At 35.6% G+C, this 10,243-nt stretch overlaps 1 protein-coding gene across 1 annotated transcript in view; it reads right to left on the bottom strand.

Annotated features, from left to right (window-relative positions):
- Positions 1–10,243, bottom strand: part of TUSC3 (tumor suppressor candidate 3) — a gene marked incomplete at its 5' end in the record, with an annotated part of 78,152 nt that overhangs the window by 59,847 nt on the left and 8,062 nt on the right. The gene's annotated exons all lie outside the window — the stretch shown is intronic.

Raw genomic sequence — 10,243 nt, 5'->3', positions numbered from 1 at the left:
GGAAAGAGGTGGCCAGTTTTTGTACGAAAAGCAAGCTAAGACTGTATTTTATATTTTTAATTGGTCTTAGAAAATAAAAAGGTGAAATATACCATGATGTGAAAATTACATAAAATTCAAGTTTTATTGTTCATTAATAAAGGTTTACTGCTATAGAGCCACATGAGTCATGGGCATATTTTCTTCTGGCTGCTGGAGTATAATAACTGTAACCAAAACCGCGTGGCCAAAGCTCATCCCGGCACTTTCAAAAACAAGGTTAACAACTCTTACTCTAGACGTCTAGAGGGTAAAATCATTTTGCAGCATCTCCTATATATATTTAAATTTTCTGATAACTTTTAGTAAAAGGCATAAAGCTATTTTTAAGAATATTTGCAATTCACTTTAACAGAAAAACAATAAACATGAAAACACTTTAAAACTGTAAACAGTTATACAACACCTTTTTATATCCCATTTATCTAAAAATGCATTTACATTCAAACCTAAAAGTAGTAAATAAAAAAAGGCACAAAAAAGCCAATGACACAAACAAGCCCCCTCTAAGAGCATATTTACTTCTATTTTCAATTAATTTCTATTGGACATTTTGTTGATTTTGCAGAAAATAAAGCTCTATATTTAGGTGTAGGGATGGAAACTGAAATGGTGTTGGAAGGATGTAAGCATAGTCATTGAATAAGACAGTAAGTGATTGCTAAAATGTTAATAAAAAGAGTTCTGCCATACAGTAGTAGCTAATTTCTCAGAGGAGTTTTGGGGAGTCCCTCTCCTAAAAATGGAAGTAAAGAAAAGAGTATACTTTCACAATAACAACAAGCCTTCAAATAACAGTCAGCAGCAGATAAGAGATTTCAAAAATATCTGGAAACAAGTTAATGTGCTAGTAAAAGTTCTGATGGAGAAAGCCACACTCTCCAAGGACACTGAGGTGCATGACCAAGCTAGGAAAATACTGGATCAGAAGCAGCAGAGACAGGGTCTGAGATGTTATCTCGATAATTAACAAGCTAGCCTGTAGACTATTTCATGGATGCTGGTAGAACACATGAGACTCCTGGGTCAGAGACAAAGGACATTATTACTTCATGTTATTTGCATCAATTCCCTGTGCCCCCACGCCTCACAGAGTGACACAAAAGGATATTTGTGGATGCCTGCACACACAACAGACAGTGCTACCAGAGAGGAATGCTGAATTTGAGGGACTTACTGGTTTTATAGCGAGTGATAACAGGGGAGACATGAGCTTACTCCTTAAGGCTTGTCCCTGCACACACAACACTTTGAATTATTGGTCTATGTAGTGAGAACATGCAAGGATGCTGGAGCCCACTGCAGACTGTTCTCCCAACTGTAGTCACACACACAAAGAACAATATAATGTAAAGAGGGAACAAAGAAAATAAGAGAGCACTTACAAATTTTAAATATGACTGTTCAACCTAAATACCAATATCAGAAGATGGAGATCAGTAAAATTCACAGAACAAAAAGTGACACAGGTGGACTCTATTGAGGATAGGGAGAGGAAGGAACCTAGAGATTTAATCCAGTAAAGACAATTTTCAAGCAGAAAGAGGCCGAGAGTGAAAAGAGAGACAAATTAAAGGGAATATTTCTGGAGACATAACACAATTCAAGGAGACTAAGTCTTCAAATTAAAATTATTTCCCAGGTTCTGAGTAAGAGGGATAAGAAAAGACAAACACCTATATATATTATGACATTTCAGAATATTATGGATAAAAGATTCTAAAACTTTTCAAAATAAAAACATATGTAACAAAGGCTACCAACGAGAATGGGATTGGACTGGTTATTAGCAACACTAGATAACAGGACAATTCCTTCAAAGTTCTGAGGGCATGTTTTTTTTCAATCTTAAATTCTATATCAAAATAATTAAGTTTGAAATAAATATGTTCTAAGGAATCTAAGAAATGTGAGATCACCTTAGCATATAATTGATAAAAATGTAACATGAATAAAAAGAAAAGAAGAAAGCCTGAGACTATGTCAGAAGCTCTAAAAGGTAGGGAATAGAGCAGCTAGAAGTACGGTCAGGTAGGAAGAGTGGAAGATACATAAGAAGGCTCTGAAGTACAAATTAGAACAGGCCTTTACTTGGCCTTCAAGATGAAGAGAATAGATTCTAAGCAATCATTAGAATCAGAAAGAGTTGGAAGATACTAATACTATAGTAAGACATTTGGTCCCACAACAAGAAAAACAACAGTGGAATGAACATAAAAGGTAAGATCTAAATGCCGAAACCGGTTTGGCTCAGTGGATGGAGCATCGGCCTGCGGACGGAAGGGTCCCAGGTTCGATTCCGGTCAAGGGCATGTACCTGGGTTGCAGGCACATCCCCAATAGGGGGTGTGCAGGAATATATATATATATTTTTAAAAAAGGTAAGATCTAAATGTAAAGCAAATTAAAATGCATCATAATTTTGATTAACTGATGAAAAAAGGTTAATTATTTTGAACAATTTCTTTTCAGTGGAACAGGGGACATAAACAATGGTGCTGTAGAAAAGGAACCCTAATCATAACCTACTACTTTGCAGACAATGCTACTTTTGTACAAATAATATAAATGCTGCCTATTACCTTTCAACTTTCTAAATAAACCTATACACAGAGTACAGACATAATTACAGTTACAGTACAGAAAGTAAATGCTATCAACTATGACAACATGTAAGTACAGTGATCACAACTTGGTAGATAAAAGGGAAGAAGGGGAGGTGATGGGAAAGGGTGCACCTGCTAATCTTCATGTTATGAAGGAATCAAGAGATATCACTTATAGTTAATGGACAAGAAAGGAAGAATATAATAGTAAAAAAAATAAAAAGCTACAAAAATGATAAGGGGTGAAATGAGTTAAATCCTCACCCATCACAGCAAGAAATGTAAAGATCAAGTCTGTCAGGAAATTAATATGAGTACTATGAAATACTGTTATAAGAATAACTTTTAGAGATATGAAATAAATCGCCAGAAGGAAATACAAAGGGATACTAGTGATTGCCTGTGGCCAAGACTGCAGATGAGCACAAGGGCTAGGGAATGTAGTTGTTCATTGTAGGCCCTTTTTCCATTAAAGGAGCACATAGTAATTCTGTGATTAAAATATATATTTAAAATGGCTACATATGAACAGGGCTATAATCTGAGGTCATTTACCGTAAGGGCATCATTGTATTAGAGCATAGTCTAAAAATTAACCATTGTAATGATTAGCTTAGGACTGCATTGTAATCAGTAGGCAGAAAATTATACAGTATATTTTTAGAATATGTACAATGAAAATAGTTACAAACTTTTATAGTTTCAGTTGTTAAATAAGATTCAATTGTACTAACTGGTTTGGCTCAGTGGATAGAGCCTCGGCCTGCAGACTGAAGGGTCCCAGGTTCGATTCCCGTCAAGGGCATGTACCTTGGGTGCGGGCACATCCCCAGTAGAGGGTGTGCAGGAGGCAGCTGATCGATGTTTCTCTCTCATCAATGTTTCTAACTCTCTATCCCTCTCCCTTCCTCTCTGTAAAAAAAAAACAAAAAATCAATAAAATATATTTTTTAAAAAAAGATTTAATTGTAATTCACTAAAAAAGTATTTACTGAGCACCTGAAAGCAGGAAGTGAGCTAATCTTCAAGGTCTGCTCTCAAAGAGTTGGTTTTTTTAGTGGGAAGACATAATAAACAACCAAAATAAAATACATACAAATAATTGAAAGCTAAAATATCCACTGAGGAGAAAATGCAGTGAATGATATTACAGGAAATAAGGAGGACCTACTTACATGGTATGGTCATAAAAGGTTGCTCACATGAAGTGACAGTAAATCTCAAATCTCAAGGACTGAAAGCTAGAGAATGGACAGTTCAGAGAGCAGGAACCAAGCCCAGAAGCCTGCAGAAGGAAAGCACTTCAGATGCTGGCAACTGATGCTGGGTATGAATGAGAACACCTCTTTCTACTGGAGGAATGCACAGCCTACAGTCTCTCTCACTCCACATAAAACAGGGCCTCCCTCCTCTTCCAACACTAAAATAAAAATGAGCTAAAAGCAACAGGTGCCCTAAAATCTGATCTGATTTTTGTGTCACGTGGAATACATAAAATATTACTGGTAAGTACTCATCACTGATTTTCAAAGAAAAAATGTATAATAACCATACAGTGACTTGACCCTGACAATGGAGTAGGTCTGAGCCTCTTTGCATACTAATAAACCTTTAAGAGACCAATGCTACCTTAAAAAAATCATTAGAAGAATGGAATTATAGTAAAAAAAAAAACTATATAATTTTACACCAAAATAATTTTTCTTTTAAAATATAACTTAGGGAAATAGCAAATCAGCAAAAATGGCATTTTTTATGATATTCTAAGAAATGAAAATGCTTTGTTCTGAAAAAATACTCAGGGAGAATCAAATTTTAGTATTCAACATCTGTGTATAGTATCTAATGGAATTACATAAAACAGAGATAATGTTCAATTTCTTTTCCTCATAAGGTTTGAACCTAACACAGACCTGGACTCTACTAAGCATACATTCATGCACTCGTTAATTCAGTCCACAAATACACAGCAGTGCCAACAACCTGTCAGCTGATGCAGGAGTGAATAATATGTGCAAGGTCCCTGATCTCAGGGAGAAAAAAATGCCAGTGAGAAAAGGAAACACAAAATTTCATATAATCCCAAGTACTCTGAGGAAAATAATAAAATGTGATAAGGAATATTGATGAGTCAAAGAGAATGACTTCACTTTGCCTTCAAACTCTGTATCATCCACTTTTTCAGCTTCACTTCTCAATGATCAATCTATCATCTGTTCCCAAATCCTGAAAGTGTCCCAACACCTGCATCATAAAGACGGGAGGCAAAGTAGAAGACAAGATCCTCCATTCCCGGGGCACAGCTCACGTCTACTATCTATGTCTCTATGAACATACCATACTCAAAGGGCCTCTCTGCTGTGTGACACCCATGCTCATTCTTTAAGGATTAAATCCTTTGTGGAACGCCCTCACTTCTTTTAAAGCTGCCTCTCCTTCAGAAGTCATTCCCGTCTCTACCCATACCATACTTGTTCAGGTAACTGTCTGAAATGAAAATTCTGTTACTGTGCAGTGCTACTTATTTTAAGCATGTATCTGTATCATATTATGCATATTATGTTTACACATTGATTGTTAAATGGCTGGGACCCAGTACAAAATAGGCATTTAATAAAGGTTTGATGATGGTGATGGTGAATAATATACTTTCCTGAATAGTCAATATATCATTTATACCCTAAAGCTAATGAATCATTAGAGACTCTGAACTCTGGAGAGTCTGACTAAAGTCCACTTAGTCAGATTTAAGTCCCACAATAATGTCTCTTGTAAGACTAATTTGCTTTACTTTATTGGTGGTCTTAGAGAGAAAAAAATAAACACTTTAAATCTATGTACCATCACAAATAAATGCTCTTTGTCAAGACCAGTGGTCATGACTTAAAAGGTTGTAATGACTATCAATCACGTTCTTCATGTCAATGTCATATGCAAATACAGAATCTAGATCTTAATTATCAGTGCTATTTATTCAGCATTTTAATATATGCTGCAATAATAAAGAAGTATATCTCAGGTCCCCACCTGTAAGAAGCTTGTTAGAGAAAGGAATAGACACACACTAATACATAAATATGATACAGATATTTTAAAAGGTTGCAAATCAGAGGTGCTATGTGAAATAGAGAGGAGGACTTGGGCAGTTGAACAAGGTGAATATAAAATGTAAAACTACTCAAAAGAATGGAGGGACTAAAATTATAAGGACAGAAAGCATATTAAGGTAACAGAATTAGTGTAAACAAAGACCACCACGTCTGAAATATGTATTAGTGTTCACTGTTAGAAAATAAAAGACTGGAAGCTCTCTTCTGGTGGAGAGATAAATAGGACCTTGACCTCATTCTGTAAACAGTGAACAATGAGGAGTGCTTTGAATGAAGGGGATTATGCAAAATGCTAATGAGGAAAGCTGTATCTGGCAACAGTGTGTATAATGTATTGGAGGGAGAGAAAATAAATGTTTGGAAACCACTCGGAATCCTATACAATAAAAGGCTAATATGCAAATTGTCCCCTTGACCTGGAGTTCAACCAGGAGGCGGGGCCGGCCCACCAACCCCCCACAGGTCCTCCCCCTGACCTGGCCATATTCTCCTTTAGAAACTAGAGCACCAAAGTAACCAGCAAAAATTTTCTACACAAGTTTCTCTACTTAGGAATATATCTACCTTGAATAGAGAATTTAGGGGAGCCAAGCTAATTTTCAACACAAATAAAATACTTAGAGAAAACTGAATATTGACAAGGAAAATGGGGGCTTCCTTCTGTTGGGTGTAACAGAAGCAAGCCCCATGGACCTACTAGCAATATGGTCACTGAACAGATTTGTTTGTCATTAAAAACAATTCATTGAGCCTGAGAAATACGAATTTCATGTTGATGAAATCTATTCAGAGTATAGAAGACTGATTAGAAAGAATGTGCCCCAATAACATAAACTCTGTTTTCTAAACTTAACTCCATTACACTTATCCCCTCAGTCCAATTTCTTACTGACCAGTAGGGGACAGAATAATCCTAACTAACGACAAATAAGAAATTCAGTGGATTCTTGCAGACGTTGGTGTCAGCTTGGACGTCAGAACGAGCAAAGTGAGGCTTCACTAGGCTTATTAGCACACTTCAAACTTCACTGCATTTAAACTGAAATCTGAAAATCACAAATGCTCCCCATGTTTCAGTCAAGTAAGTATATTTCCAACATTGTTAATTAAAACAAATATTTTCTGTTTTGGGAATTCACAGGATTATTAGGCCTAATTTTATTACTTCAGTAAATTGTTCTAACATGTTCACATGCAACCTGAAGAGGGCAGTCAAGTTGCACCGAAACATTAGGGAAGGTTTAAGCAATGACTGCAGGTCCACAGTTCTGATCAATTTGTTCTAGAAAATCATCTCCATTTTTATTATGGGAAGAAGGAATAAAAAATCATTTAATCTAAATGCTATAACTTTTTATATTATAATCATTTTAAAGGTTATGTAAAACTAAAAAGAACTCATCTGTAGCTGCATATATTTAATATATTCCCCATGACATTAATTTTTATCTTTAATGCCCTATAAGATAACAGATTTATATCAAAAGTCCCAAAGTATCCTTTTTATACTCATATTTTATAATGAAGTATATATGTATATAAATACATATTGCATGGTAAGTCCAAAATATGTCTTCATGAAACCCCACATTAATCAATTTCTATAGACAGTGATAGATATAAAGAGAGATCTAGTGTGAGCAGAACCACCTATTAATTATGGTCCTGAAGAAAAAAACAAACTAACTAGCTGCAAATAGCACCCTACAGGAAGATTTTAACTGAGTGATTTCTCTCTGGTTGTGCGACACATGCCCAGGACCCTACTGAATACAATGGAATATATTACTAGTAAATAGACCCAATGCCTCTGAAGAGCCGAGAAATCAACGGTTCCCTATCATACTGCAATAGACTGTTTAATTCACAACTTGGTAAGATAAATTCAAGAGGTTGGTTGTGCTCATTATGCTCTGTATTTCCTATGCATCTATATTTTCCTCCGACCTACAACCAAGATTACTCTACCCTGCAAATTTAGAATAAAAAGACAGATAAAGACCTTCCCAGACAAGAAAAAGCTAAAAGAGTTCATCACAACCAAACCAGTATCATATGAAATGTTAAATGGTCTTATTTATGAAGAAAAGCAGATCAAACTATAAATAATAACATGGCAATGTATACATATCTATCAATACATATCTACAAACAATGAACAAGCAGAATAGAAACAGAGTCATAGACACAAATCACCACTACTGCGACCTGACTCCACCACTGTAATTAACACTGCAAGGCACCCACCTGGAACTGAGTACAATTTCAAGCAGAAGATGCAGTGCAAACTGGACTTGGGACTCTTACCAGAACTTGGCCTGTTTACTTTGTGGAGGAGACCATATTACTCAGGGATTGTCCCCATCCATTTCTAGCAAACTGACTATACTACCCTATGACTCCACTCATGGCTACTACTGGCATCTACCACTGTCAACACCATTCCCAACTAAGATGTCACTGTTGCAGATAAACTATAAAGCAGGCTTAGAGTATCTGGTTAAGCCAGAAAGCAAAGACCAATAGAGAAGCATCATGCAGGTCAAATTTAGGGTAAATTGAACAATGAAGAAGAAGAACCATAGTAATGAATTAGTGAATAAAATAAGAACCTTTGAGATACTATACCTATAAAAGTGAGTTTTACCCTCACCTCTCTTTCCTCTTTTGAGCAGCTCAAGGAATTAATATAGAAGGACCGACAGAATTTAAAAAACAAATCACTTCACAATCACCAGTAGTAAATTTAGGCAAAGATTATAAACAGATGCTACAATCGCTGGGTGAAACGGCACTAAGAAACAGGATAATTACAAGATCTCAAAGTAGCCCCCTCCCCAATTATTACACGGGAAAAAGGACATGTTTAAACAACACAAAATGTGGAGATCGTCACCCTAATGAGGCGATAGATTTCATCACTGGCATTTGAAGAACCTAACATTAGGTGCCTCCTGAGATGATGCAATAAGTACACAAATAATTGCAATAGGACTCCTGCAAAAAGTAATAACTGCATTTAATCACAAGGAAACAAAGAACAGACAGATCCAGAGCATGGGACACCAAACCAGGGAACTGGCCTGGATTCTTTTTTAAAACAAGAATTTTAAAAGTGAAAAGAAAATAAAGAAGTATAACATTCAAGTGCAATTTATGAACTTTGACAACATCCCAAATAGGAGGAAAAGGCTATAAAAAATATTTGGAGACAAATATAAAATTTAAATATGGACAATACAGTAAGATTTTATTGAAATAAGTCAATTCACTTAAAAATAATAATGGTAAGGTAAGAATTCCCTTTTCTTAATAGATGCATACTTCAGTACGTAGCAGGTATATTTCATGACGTCCAATAATTATATGTACATTTGCTGATATGTGACTCATGTTTGACGTATACTTAGAAGAGCAAAATCAAATGTGTCAAAATGTTAATAATTCGTAAATCTTGGTAAAAGGTAGACTGTGTCCTTGCACTACTGTTTCAATTTTCTATAGTTTGAAATTAAGATAGGGGACTAATGCTGGACTTAATATACCAATAATATAGAAAACAGAAAGAGCTCAGAGACTGCTACCAAGGAACACAGACAACTGAAAGGTCACTGAAAAGAGTTGGGGTTATCCACTCTCAGCAAGAAACACCAAGGAAGAAATTTAATATGGTTAAGTTATAGCATATGCCTTAACTTAAAAAATAATAAACTAGATTGAGCTCAGCAATAACCCTAGAAAACCCTTTAAATTAAACTGCTCTTGGATTCAATCAAGCTTGAAACAGTTCTTATGTATTAGCCAAACCAGGCAAAAAATGTGTGAATACCATGAGGGTTTGCCAGTCTTTGACAAGGAAGTGAAACCTTTTGTTCTTGTAGTCAAGCATATTAGGGTGACAATAATTAAGGCCATAGAGAAATATTATCTAAGAAACAGAGGAAATGATAAGGACTTAGTCCCCAAACCATTTACCAAGCACTTACAAGAGCATTAAGTGATGTACAAGGGTAATTTTATCTATACACAATTTTCACCTTCTGTGCTCACTTTAAAATCTAATCTCATAAGAGACGTGACCTCGCTTTAATGAAACAAAAGGCTGATAGCTCTTTCTGCGCAGCTTTGGCCAGCTATCTCCAACGTGCCCGTTCCTGTTATGAGATGTTACCCTGAATAAAAGCGTTTCATGATCTAATGAGTTTAATAAATGCTAGCGATGGATTCCTGCCCTAAAAAATTAGTAATCTTAATTGGAAACACAAAAGCAAAATGCAAATTACAGTTCACAGGATAAAGGCAATGATAAATGTGTACACTTTAAAAAAGCATTAAACTCTATTAGCTCCAGAGCCACAAATCCCAACCCTGACAGGTATTAGCTGTGTGACTGGGTAAATCATATCTCTCAGCTTTGAGGTTCTCATCTATAAAATGAATTTTTTCAGACCTAACCTTTATAGTATTAAATATATATATACACACATA

This window comes from Myotis davidii, unplaced genomic scaffold, assembly GCF_000327345.1.
Source record: "Myotis davidii unplaced genomic scaffold, ASM32734v1 scaffold71, whole genome shotgun sequence".
Taxonomy (NCBI): domain Eukaryota; kingdom Metazoa; phylum Chordata; class Mammalia; order Chiroptera; family Vespertilionidae; genus Myotis; species Myotis davidii.
Note: the sequence above shows the minus strand (reverse complement) of the source record. Positions and strands in the feature narration are given on the sequence as shown.